Genomic DNA, 13,475 nt, shown 5'->3' on the forward strand with positions numbered 1-13,475 from the left:
CAGCCACTTGTCCAAGTCACTCTCGAGGTGGAACTATAAAATGGATTCTATCTCAAGTGTCAAAAGTCACTCAAGTCGTTCTTCGATAAGTCTCTCTCAAGTGGCACTTGGACTATAAATACGGCCATTAGTCTCTACTCGTAGTTATCAAATGGAGTTTAAAAAAAATCGCATCTAGAATAACAATTTCTAATATCGTCATACGATCCACTTTTATTTATAAGTCAGAGTTCTGATGGATTTTGCGGAGTTTTGCAAACAATGAAAGTTCAGTACGACAAATTTGTGTTTGGGTTAGCTGAAAAATATTCCTTTCTCGTCATTGGAAGAAACATTGTCGAATTGCGAACGGTTTTTCTAAATGTGAAAATATCTGTAATGGGAAGTGAAACTACTCGAGAAATCTCTGTGATAAATATTCCTAAAACGGATTTTAAAAAATTGACTGGAAATCAGATCGTCTCACAAAAAATGCCAAAATTGCAGTCAACTGAGTCAACATTGTAAAGGATTTTTTTCATTTCTATTCATTATCAACTTCCTTTGGCATTATGAGTACCTATCTAAGTTTTGTGCTTTAGCAAACTGTTAAAAAACTAGTTTAATAATATTTTTTTCTGGTCATTGGAACTGGGAAAAATGAGACGTATGAAGATCATCATTGAGTTCAAGTTTTGAGCTAAATCTAACTGTTTAAACATTTTGATTCCCGAAACGCCACTGATGCATCACTTCGATAAGGACTATAGAGCAACCTTCGGTAGCCGGAAGTGGCGATATGTCAGCCCTACCAATCGCAATTCATATTCCCCTAGGTGTCAGGGCTACCACTCTAGCCGCCTTCATTAAAACACTGTCCAGGCTGCAATTAGTTTCACGGACTACAAATTGCGTTATTCGTCTTTGCCATTCCCCGTAGTTAAATCACTTACAATACGGTGGATTTTGTGTCTACTTAATTTTACTCGAAATTCGTCGGTTCAATGAGTTCATTTAACTTTCGTTATTTATCTAATCTGCTCAGAAAATGGACCTTTGCTTCGGAAATTGGGATCCTTCGAAACAAAGTTAAGAGGAAATACAATTTTGTTAATTGAATACCGACGCTATTTGTCGACATTCTTTAGCGTCCCTGATTTGTCTAACAGCAATTTTTATTTTACTCACTTGTTGAGGGGCGGTGCTGGGAGTCCCCTAATTCTAGTACTAGTAAAACCGAATAAATTATTAATTACTGAAATATTCCTATTGCCAGTAACAATATTCCGGCTGGATTTTGCAAATGCTTTTTAGAGCCCATTTCAGATGGTCAATTTTGGAGTTGAATTTGATACAAACGGGAAATAATCGATTTAATAAGCCAGCCATAATGTATCCAACTGATATAATATATTAATTAGGATACAGTTGTTCACTATATCCGTCTGATGAAGAAGTTGTTTATATTTCAGTTCACAAAATCTTCTTTATTGTGTTTGGAAGACCAAAATTGCGCAAAAAGACGTAGCTCAACAGCTCTTGTAGTGAATAAAAATGACACTTATTGGATTTGCGGAAAATGGCCAATTAAGACTGTGATTGCTGAAGATCATTGAAACTTTTGGGATCTCCAGAATCAGCAACATTTCTCTATTTGTGCTAATCTCAGGTAGTCACAGAACCGGTTTTGAGCTTATCAGCTCGTAGCATGATGAGGCTCCAAACAAAATTCATGAAAAGTGAAAAAATAGGCCTTTATGACAATGCCAATAAATCACAAAAAACGACATGGAAAGTTTCTCAATCTCTAAAAAAGTAATTTAAAATTTAACCACCAGTTTAAGTAAATCATATCTCAACCTAATTTTGAGACATTTATTTCACAAACCGGCATCGAATATAATTAATCGTTGACTTGTTAGCCCAACGATTACTGGAAGAAGATAATTAGTAACTAACCAAATGTGCCTGGGCTACAAAATGTTTCGTAATGACAAATTAATAGGTTGTGAATAAATTAAGGAAAACTGAGGGCTTTGTGTGCTCCAACATGGTCTATAATGGCTTCTATTTGTGATTGTTTGAGGTGAATCAGTGGCGTCCTACCAGTGCTCTTTTTTGCATCCAAAATAGAAAAATGTCCAATATTGTGAGCAATGAAATTTCTAAAGATATGTTAATAAGTTTTTTCCGCATTTTTGTGTGACGGTTTGATCATCTTTTTCCGGGTGAAATTTGGCACCAGATCTAAATGTTAACATCCAATTAAAATTCCAAACCGGTTTTTTGGTTTTTTAGCTTTTATTCGTTTTGCACACATTTTTTAAATCTGATGACAAACTTCTTACCTGGAATATCGGTGCCGAATTTGTAATCGAAAAGTAATTTGGAAACACGTTGAGAGGAGAAACAGTGAAAAGGATCAGAAACAGTCACTTAATTACAAATTTACTGTGGTTTGTTTCTTCTAGCTAAATTCTTCCAAACTAAATACATTTTATTGCACTGGGCCCAATGAATACATAGAAATTGAAAAAAACCTTTGAGTGGACGAAGTAACGCTTGAGAATTTCGCGACTTTATAAACTACCACTTTTATTGTGTTGTGACACTAGGAAATGTTCGGTTAATTGAAATGCGGCAGTAAATAAAATGACAGCAAATATGGATAATAATTTTAAAAAGTAATTCTTAATGCGAATAATTTTGTCAGATCTAAGCGAAACTGAAGGTGGAAAGCCCCTTGGACCACTGTTGACTGAAACTTATTGTCGTTATGTAACAAATAAATTTTCCGACTTCAGGCTCCTTGGGAAAATTGCTTGATTTTTCTTAAATTAAAAGTTTTCTACACTTTGCTGGTCACTTTGATGGTGGACAATCATACATTACCTTGATACTGGTTTGCAAGTTATTTCTTCGATAACAGATGCCTAAAGTTGCAAACAACCTTGTTGCCCTTTTAAGGTTTTCTTCAGTCAAGTCTGCCCCAATCAACCGAAAATTCTTCGAAATTACGTCCCAAAGGTCATCAAAATAGTTCCAGCATTTTCAGAAAAGTTTCCGAGTCAAACGCCTCTGAGGCGGGAAGTTAGTGGTGCTTGTGAAACGTTGTCCGAAGTACAAAAAGAACTCATCAGTTTTGACTCAAAGATTGTAAAAAAGTCTCACTTCCAAGGTAAAAGAAATTGGCCTCCGCTCAGACCAAACTTGGCATCTAGTAATTTTTCTACTTCTCGTTTATGTTGATCTTATATGGATAAAGAGTGTCTTACCGCATGGAACGTCACTGGATACGTAGCTTTTCACCGTCGTCGCCAGCGGAAGCGCAGGTTAGCACGAACACCCGCTCGTAAAGGCTACTTCCGGCAAGTAAGGTAATGATTCGAAAGAGTGACGGGTGTCTGTCAAGAGTAGGCTGCCTTCATTTGTTTGCTTGCGTGGTCTGCTGCGATTTTTTCTTCCTGTTAATTAAAGCCTTTATCAGTTGCATGAACATTGACACTAAATGCTATCATTCCAGGTTCAACTCTAAATGTGAGCCTTCTAATTTACCTTTTACTATAATTGGAAGACAAAAGAATCCCACGTCCAGATTAAATGAGAAACATTTTCAAATCAGTGTTTTTCAGTAACAGGATTGAATTCGCTTAGTCAATTTAATTCAAAACGCTCATCGAATCTTTTGAACGAAATTCTACAATGTCAGACATACATATATTCCTTCATTAAATCAAAACTTCCTTGACGCTCATTTAACATTTTCAATTTAATAATCGCGTTATTAGTGTTATCTGTGTACGTCAATTTTAATGAAAATGTTTGTTCTCTGCCCCCTTTGATTCAATTATGATGATTCAGTTAGACAAACTATTCCGTCTGAGTGAGCTGGGTAATTTTCAAAGCCTAAGATATATTCGGGCATTTGCCTGGATATCTTTGTAAAGACCATGCAGCCAGGCAATAACGAATCTTCCTGCCAATACTGAATGTGTATTATCAATGTTTATTTCTTGAAATAACTTAATTTTAATATTCGAGTTTGTAAAGGAAATTAAAGAGGCGTCTCATCAACGTCTTCTAAGTAAAAAAATTGGCACAAAACCATCGCATAAACAATTTATATCAAAGTTAATTTTTTTTCAACCGTCATCATTATAAGCCAATCAGACTAATTTAAAAACCGGTTGTGGTGCCATCTGCAAGTCGATGTGACTACTGGCCACTTGGATCCATAAGCTTTGGCAGCAGGAAAAATCGGTTTTTTGTGTGCAGTTTTTTAGCATCTTTTAAAGTTGTTCGAGCTCTAGCGGACGGGTTTGCAACTAGGATTTGAATCGCAAAGAAAACTGGTTTTTCGTTGTATGTAACACAGTTAACTAAACTTGTAAACTATACACATTGTAAAGAATATCTTTTCGTAGGAGGTACACGAAGTAGATCCTATTTTTGATTGCAAATGTTTTTAAAAGGTTGCGAAAATAATTTCAATTTAATTTCAGCTGCACATATTTGCTCCTCTTACAAGATGCTTACCTGATTTTTCTTTACAAATTATGCATTTTTTCTAATTCTTTTAATTGCAAACTTTAAAACTTAATTTCGGATATTCCTTTTGCTGCAGGATTTTGCTTTTTAACTGTAACTTCAAATGCATTATTTACATAATTATTTATTTAAAAAAAAATAAAAAGCTAAGGTTCCACCGAGATTTGAACTCGGATCGCTGGATTCAAAGTCCAGAGTGCTAACCATTACACCATGGAACCTTCCTGATGATGAAGTGCAAAGACTAATATGTAAACGGCATGCCAAATTTAATATTACCCCAATTTAACAACAGTTATGTACTTGATAAATTTGAAATGAAATTAAATTTTACTTGACATTTATTTAAAAACTAAGTGATAGAACTGTAGAAGGGCAATAAAAAGTGATATTAAAATGTAATGTAATTAAATCTTTAATTTATTATCTTGTTTTACTAGAATTAATTCACTAAACAGACCCCATTTCTTACGAAACGGTACATTTTTGTGTATTAATTAATGGTTGAGAAGCAGTGGCGGTCCGCAGTAAAAGCATATGTACGCGTGCATTTGAGTCTCTCTAGAAAAATGTTCGAATTTTACCATTCTTGAAATAATTTTATGATTACATAAAGTATCTATTCATTCCAAAAACGTATCGTTTTACTAATACAAAATTATCGACTGCCAGTAATTTCAACGGTGCACATTTAGTACGTGCACGGGCTTTATTTTATTGTGCTTTGGGTCTATTTGCTCGGTAAATGCGCATGAAGTCGCAACATTTTCGATTCGCCAATTACGAAAATGTTGGAAATTTCGATTTCTGATCAAAGCTACACCCGATGTTTAAAGATTGTACACCCCGACGCGCTGCCATTGTGGACAACAAGTTTTCATAATCCTAATAAAAAATAAATGAAAGTAGACCGCTTTGATTTTGAATATATTTGTTACTTTAATGAACGTTATTCAGGTGAGTCTTAATATTGACCCTTTAAAATGAAATATAAATGACTTAACCGTTGTACAAATTGTAAATCTCCTAGTTTTACGAGGAAATGGTCGTATGCAAAGCGCTGAAGATTATCGGTCTGCCATATCGATTCAAAAACTTGGTTCATGGACTGTTAGCAGAGACTATTTTAAAACTAAATGCGCTTTGGCAGGTCAGTAAATACAAGTTATAGTCGATTTTGCCCTCTACACCCTTAATATGCAATTTCACGCAATAAATCAGGCAAATTCCGGATCCCACAAACACGACCACCCATAGTAAAACAACACGGTAGCCAGGAAGACAAATATCAACAAAACAAAGCGGAAGACATCTGGCGCGGTTTTGATCACAGTTTGTTTATTAAGAAATCATACGTTGGCCTGGGAAAATAAAAACGCATATTTGCCAATGGCCACACACCGGGGTATTAATATAAAACTGTCACCTTCAAAGAACAAACTGTGTCTGGTTCATTAACTTAAAAATGAGGCATATTTCATTCACTGCATCCTCATGTTACTGTGTTAATAGTTTGCCGACAGATGGGCAATATCTAAGTTTTGTCAAGGAAATTTCTGAAGCTGTTTTACAATAATACTCGAATGAGTGAAAATAAGAAATTAAACAGGCTGAGAATTGCACACTTACTTTTCCAAAGAATGAAGTTTTGGTTTCACAATACAAGAGAATCTAGGAAGTTTTGGATACACGGCCTCTCTGTTGAATTGAATTGCTTCACACCAGCCAGCCTGAAGAACAACAGGAAGAATTTCGTATAAGATCAAAAATAATTATTGAAAAACCTTTCAAAATTAAACAAAACATAAGCTCAATAGAGCAAAAAGCATGTCCTTAAAAAAAGATAAAACAAACAAACGTCATTATGGATTTATGACCAAAAAATTAATGAACTTTTAAATGACAAAAGTTATTCAAAATTAAACAAAAATCCAACAGAACGTTTTGAAAGACAAATTTTTAATACTTTAAAAAAATTTAAACATGAATTCACTGATTACGTTAGATCAAAATTAACACCACACAATAGTAAAACACCACATTTTTACGGAGTTCCAAAAATTCATAAAGTTAATATTCCTTTACGACCCCAAAATAGAAAAATGTCCAATATTGTGAGCAATGAAATTTCTAAAGATATGTTAATAAGTTTTTTCCGCATTTTTGTGTGACGGTTTGATCATCTTTTTCCGGGTGAAATTTGGCACCAGATCTAAATGTTAACATCCAATTAAAATTCCAAACCGGTTTTTTGGTTTTTTAGCTTTTATTCGTTTTGCACACATTTTTTAAATCTGATGACAAACTTCTTACCTGGAATATCGGTGCCGAATTTGTAATCGAAAAGTAATTTGGAAACACGTTGAGAGGAGAAACAGTGAAAAGGATCAGAAACAGTCACTTAATTACAAATTTACTGTGGTTTGTTTCTTCTAGCTAAATTCTTCCAAACTAAATACATTTTATTGCACTGGGCCCAATGAATACCAGCCACTTGTCCAAGTCACTCTCGAGGTGGAACTATAAAATGGATTCTATCTCAAGTGTCAAAAGTCACTCAAGTCGTTCTTCGATAAGTCTCTCTCAAGTGGCACTTGGACTATAAATACGGCCATTAGTCTCTACTCGTAGTTATCAAATGGAGTTTAAAAAAAATCGCATCTAGAATAACAATTTCTAATATCGTCATACGATCCACTTTTATTTATAAGTCAGAGTTCTGATGGATTTTGCGGAGTTTTGCAAACAATGAAAGTTCAGTACGACAAATTTGTGTTTGGGTTAGCTGAAAAATATTCCTTTCTCGTCATTGGAAGAAACATTGTCGAATTGCGAACGGTTTTTCTAAATGTGAAAATATCTGTAATGGGAAGTGAAACTACTCGAGAAATCTCTGTGATAAATATTCCTAAAACGGATTTTAAAAAATTGACTGGAAATCAGATCGTCTCACAAAAAATGCCAAAATTGCAGTCAACTGAGTCAACATTGTAAAGGATTTTTTTCATTTCTATTCATTATCAACTTCCTTTGGCATTATGAGTACCTATCTAAGTTTTGTGCTTTAGCAAACTGTTAAAAAACTAGTTTAATAATATTTTTTTCTGGTCATTGGAACTGGGAAAAATGAGACGTATGAAGATCATCATTGAGTTCAAGTTTTGAGCTAAATCTAACTGTTTAAACATTTTGATTCCCGAAACGCCACTGATGCATCACTTCGATAAGGACTATAGAGCAACCTTCGGTAGCCGGAAGTGGCGATATGTCAGCCCTACCAATCGCAATTCATATTCCCCTAGGTGTCAGGGCTACCACTCTAGCCGCCTTCATTAAAACACTGTCCAGGCTGCAATTAGTTTCACGGACTACAAATTGCGTTATTCGTCTTTGCCATTCCCCGTAGTTAAATCACTTACAATACGGTGGATTTTGTGTCTACTTAATTTTACTCGAAATTCGTCGGTTCAATGAGTTCATTTAACTTTCGTTATTTATCTAATCTGCTCAGAAAATGGACCTTTGCTTCGGAAATTGGGATCCTTCGAAACAAAGTTAAGAGGAAATACAATTTTGTTAATTGAATACCGACGCTATTTGTCGACATTCTTTAGCGTCCCTGATTTGTCTAACAGCAATTTTTATTTTACTCACTTGTTGAGGGGCGGTGCTGGGAGTCCCCTAATTCTAGTACTAGTAAAACCGAATAAATTATTAATTACTGAAATATTCCTATTGCCAGTAACAATATTCCGGCTGGATTTTGCAAATGCTTTTTAGAGCCCATTTCAGATGGTCAATTTTGGAGTTGAATTTGATACAAACGGGAAATAATCGATTTAATAAGCCAGCCATAATGTATCCAACTGATATAATATATTAATTAGGATACAGTTGTTCACTATATCCGTCTGATGAAGAAGTTGTTTATATTTCAGTTCACAAAATCTTCTTTATTGTGTTTGGAAGACCAAAATTGCGCAAAAAGACGTAGCTCAACAGCTCTTGTAGTGAATAAAAATGACACTTATTGGATTTGCGGAAAATGGCCAATTAAGACTGTGATTGCTGAAGATCATTGAAACTTTTGGGATCTCCAGAATCAGCAACATTTCTCTATTTGTGCTAATCTCAGGTAGTCACAGAACCGGTTTTGAGCTTATCAGCTCGTAGCATGATGAGGCTCCAAACAAAATTCATGAAAAGTGAAAAAATAGGCCTTTATGACAATGCCAATAAATCACAAAAAACGACATGGAAAGTTTCTCAATCTCTAAAAAAGTAATTTAAAATTTAACCACCAGTTTAAGTAAATCATATCTCAACCTAATTTTGAGACATTTATTTCACAAACCGGCATCGAATATAATTAATCGTTGACTTGTTAGCCCAACGATTACTGGAAGAAGATAATTAGTAACTAACCAAATGTGCCTGGGCTACAAAATGTTTCGTAATGACAAATTAATAGGTTGTGAATAAATTAAGGAAAACTGAGGGCTTTGTGTGCTCCAACATGGTCTATAATGGCTTCTATTTGTGATTGTTTGAGGTGAATCAGTGGCGTCCTACCAGTGCTCTTTTTTGCATCCAAAATAGAAAAATGTCCAATATTGTGAGCAATGAAATTTCTAAAGATATGTTAATAAGTTTTTTCCGCATTTTTGTGTGACGGTTTGATCATCTTTTTCCGGGTGAAATTTGGCACCAGATCTAAATGTTAACATCCAATTAAAATTCCAAACCGGTTTTTTGGTTTTTTAGCTTTTATTCGTTTTGCACACATTTTTTAAATCTGATGACAAACTTCTTACCTGGAATATCGGTGCCGAATTTGTAATCGAAAAGTAATTTGGAAACACGTTGAGAGGAGAAACAGTGAAAAGGATCAGAAACAGTCACTTAATTACAAATTTACTGTGGTTTGTTTCTTCTAGCTAAATTCTTCCAAACTAAATACATTTTATTGCACTGGGCCCAATGAATACATAGAAATTGAAAAAAACCTTTGAGTGGACGAAGTAACGCTTGAGAATTTCGCGACTTTATAAACTACCACTTTTATTGTGTTGTGACACTAGGAAATGTTCGGTTAATTGAAATGCGGCAGTAAATAAAATGACAGCAAATATGGATAATAATTTTAAAAAGTAATTCTTAATGCGAATAATTTTGTCAGATCTAAGCGAAACTGAAGGTGGAAAGCCCCTTGGACCACTGTTGACTGAAACTTATTGTCGTTATGTAACAAATAAATTTTCCGACTTCAGGCTCCTTGGGAAAATTGCTTGATTTTTCTTAAATTAAAAGTTTTCTACACTTTGCTGGTCACTTTGATGGTGGACAATCATACATTACCTTGATACTGGTTTGCAAGTTATTTCTTCGATAACAGATGCCTAAAGTTGCAAACAACCTTGTTGCCCTTTTAAGGTTTTCTTCAGTCAAGTCTGCCCCAATCAACCGAAAATTCTTCGAAATTACGTCCCAAAGGTCATCAAAATAGTTCCAGCATTTTCAGAAAAGTTTCCGAGTCAAACGCCTCTGAGGCGGGAAGTTAGTGGTGCTTGTGAAACGTTGTCCGAAGTACAAAAAGAACTCATCAGTTTTGACTCAAAGATTGTAAAAAAGTCTCACTTCCAAGGTAAAAGAAATTGGCCTCCGCTCAGACCAAACTTGGCATCTAGTAATTTTTCTACTTCTCGTTTATGTTGATCTTATATGGATAAAGAGTGTCTTACCGCATGGAACGTCACTGGATACGTAGCTTTTCACCGTCGTCGCCAGCGGAAGCGCAGGTTAGCACGAACACCCGCTCGTAAAGGCTACTTCCGGCAAGTAAGGTAATGATTCGAAAGAGTGACGGGTGTCTGTCAAGAGTAGGCTGCCTTCATTTGTTTGCTTGCGTGGTCTGCTGCGATTTTTTCTTCCTGTTAATTAAAGCCTTTATCAGTTGCATGAACATTGACACTAAATGCTATCATTCCAGGTTCAACTCTAAATGTGAGCCTTCTAATTTACCTTTTACTATAATTGGAAGACAAAAGAATCCCACGTCCAGATTAAATGAGAAACATTTTCAAATCAGTGTTTTTCAGTAACAGGATTGAATTCGCTTAGTCAATTTAATTCAAAACGCTCATCGAATCTTTTGAACGAAATTCTACAATGTCAGACATACATATATTCCTTCATTAAATCAAAACTTCCTTGACGCTCATTTAACATTTTCAATTTAATAATCGCGTTATTAGTGTTATCTGTGTACGTCAATTTTAATGAAAATGTTTGTTCTCTGCCCCCTTTGATTCAATTATGATGATTCAGTTAGACAAACTATTCCGTCTGAGTGAGCTGGGTAATTTTCAAAGCCTAAGATATATTCGGGCATTTGCCTGGATATCTTTGTAAAGACCATGCAGCCAGGCAATAACGAATCTTCCTGCCAATACTGAATGTGTATTATCAATGTTTATTTCTTGAAATAACTTAATTTTAATATTCGAGTTTGTAAAGGAAATTAAAGAGGCGTCTCATCAACGTCTTCTAAGTAAAAAAATTGGCACAAAACCATCGCATAAACAATTTATATCAAAGTTAATTTTTTTTCAACCGTCATCATTATAAGCCAATCAGACTAATTTAAAAACCGGTTGTGGTGCCATCTGCAAGTCGATGTGACTACTGGCCACTTGGATCCATAAGCTTTGGCAGCAGGAAAAATCGGTTTTTTGTGTGCAGTTTTTTAGCATCTTTTAAAGTTGTTCGAGCTCTAGCGGACGGGTTTGCAACTAGGATTTGAATCGCAAAGAAAACTGGTTTTTCGTTGTATGTAACACAGTTAACTAAACTTGTAAACTATACACATTGTAAAGAATATCTTTTCGTAGGAGGTACACGAAGTAGATCCTATTTTTGATTGCAAATGTTTTTAAAAGGTTGCGAAAATAATTTCAATTTAATTTCAGCTGCACATATTTGCTCCTCTTACAAGATGCTTACCTGATTTTTCTTTACAAATTATGCATTTTTTCTAATTCTTTTAATTGCAAACTTTAAAACTTAATTTCGGATATTCCTTTTGCTGCAGGATTTTGCTTTTTAACTGTAACTTCAAATGCATTATTTACATAATTATTTATTTAAAAAAAAATAAAAAGCTAAGGTTCCACCGAGATTTGAACTCGGATCGCTGGATTCAAAGTCCAGAGTGCTAACCATTACACCATGGAACCTTCCTGATGATGAAGTGCAAAGACTAATATGTAAACGGCATGCCAAATTTAATATTACCCCAATTTAACAACAGTTATGTACTTGATAAATTTGAAATGAAATTAAATTTTACTTGACATTTATTTAAAAACTAAGTGATAGAACTGTAGAAGGGCAATAAAAAGTGATATTAAAATGTAATGTAATTAAATCTTTAATTTATTATCTTGTTTTACTAGAATTAATTCACTAAACAGACCCCATTTCTTACGAAACGGTACATTTTTGTGTATTAATTAATGGTTGAGAAGCAGTGGCGGTCCGCAGTAAAAGCATATGTACGCGTGCATTTGAGTCTCTCTAGAAAAATGTTCGAATTTTACCATTCTTGAAATAATTTTATGATTACATAAAGTATCTATTCATTCCAAAAACGTATCGTTTTACTAATACAAAATTATCGACTGCCAGTAATTTCAACGGTGCACATTTAGTACGTGCACGGGCTTTATTTTATTGTGCTTTGGGTCTATTTGCTCGGTAAATGCGCATGAAGTCGCAACATTTTCGATTCGCCAATTACGAAAATGTTGGAAATTTCGATTTCTGATCAAAGCTACACCCGATGTTTAAAGATTGTACACCCCGACGCGCTGCCATTGTGGACAACAAGTTTTCATAATCCTAATAAAAAATAAATGAAAGTAGACCGCTTTGATTTTGAATATATTTGTTACTTTAATGAACGTTATTCAGGTGAGTCTTAATATTGACCCTTTAAAATGAAATATAAATGACTTAACCGTTGTACAAATTGTAAATCTCCTAGTTTTACGAGGAAATGGTCGTATGCAAAGCGCTGAAGATTATCGGTCTGCCATATCGATTCAAAAACTTGGTTCATGGACTGTTAGCAGAGACTATTTTAAAACTAAATGCGCTTTGGCAGGTCAGTAAATACAAGTTATAGTCGATTTTGCCCTCTACACCCTTAATATGCAATTTCACGCAATAAATCAGGCAAATTCCGGATCCCACAAACACGACCACCCATAGTAAAACAACACGGTAGCCAGGAAGACAAATATCAACAAAACAAAGCGGAAGACATCTGGCGCGGTTTTGATCACAGTTTGTTTATTAAGAAATCATACGTTGGCCTGGGAAAATAAAAACGCATATTTGCCAATGGCCACACACCGGGGTATTAATATAAAACTGTCACCTTCAAAGAACAAACTGTGTCTGGTTCATTAACTTAAGAATGAGGCATATTTCATTCACTGCATCCTCATGTTACTGTGTTAATAGTTTGCCGACAGTTGGGCAATTTCTAAGTTTTGTCAAGGAAATTTCTGAAGCTGTTTTACAATAATACTCGAATGAGTGAAAATAAGAAAATAAACAGGGTCAGAATTGCACACTTACTTATCCAAAGAATGAAGTTTTGGTTTCACAATACAAGAGAATCTATTAAGTTTTGGATACACGGTCTCTCTGTTGAATTGAATTGCTTCACACCAGCCAAGTTAGAACGATTTTTTAACTTTAAAATTTAAATTTACCTGAAGAACAACAGGAAGAATTTCGAATAAAAATAATTCTTGGAAAACCTTTCAAAATTAAACAAAACATAAGCTCAATAGAGTAAAAAGCATTAATGTCCTTAAAAAAAGATAAAACAATCAAAATTTTGCCTGCTGATAAAGGTAATGCGACCGTCATTATGGATT

The 13,475-nt window shown here is 34.7% G+C and overlaps 2 non-coding genes across 2 annotated transcripts; both read right to left on the bottom strand.

The window, feature by feature from the left end:
• Positions 1 to 4,676: 4,676 nt before the first annotated feature.
• Positions 4,677 to 4,748, bottom strand: Trnaq-uug. Its single transcript has one exon. It is a non-coding gene; the product is annotated as a tRNA-Gln (tRNA).
• A 6,942-nt stretch (positions 4,749 to 11,690) lies between these two features.
• Trnaq-uug lies at positions 11,691 to 11,762 on the bottom strand. Its single transcript has one exon. It is a non-coding gene; the product is annotated as a tRNA-Gln (tRNA).
• Positions 11,763 to 13,475: the final 1,713 nt, after the last annotated feature.

Source organism: Dendroctonus ponderosae, unplaced genomic scaffold, assembly GCF_020466585.1.
Source record: "Dendroctonus ponderosae isolate FM_Combo_2020 unplaced genomic scaffold, Dpon_F_20191213v2 Dpon_F_20191213_2, whole genome shotgun sequence".
Lineage (NCBI taxonomy): Eukaryota > Metazoa > Arthropoda > Insecta > Coleoptera > Curculionidae > Dendroctonus > Dendroctonus ponderosae.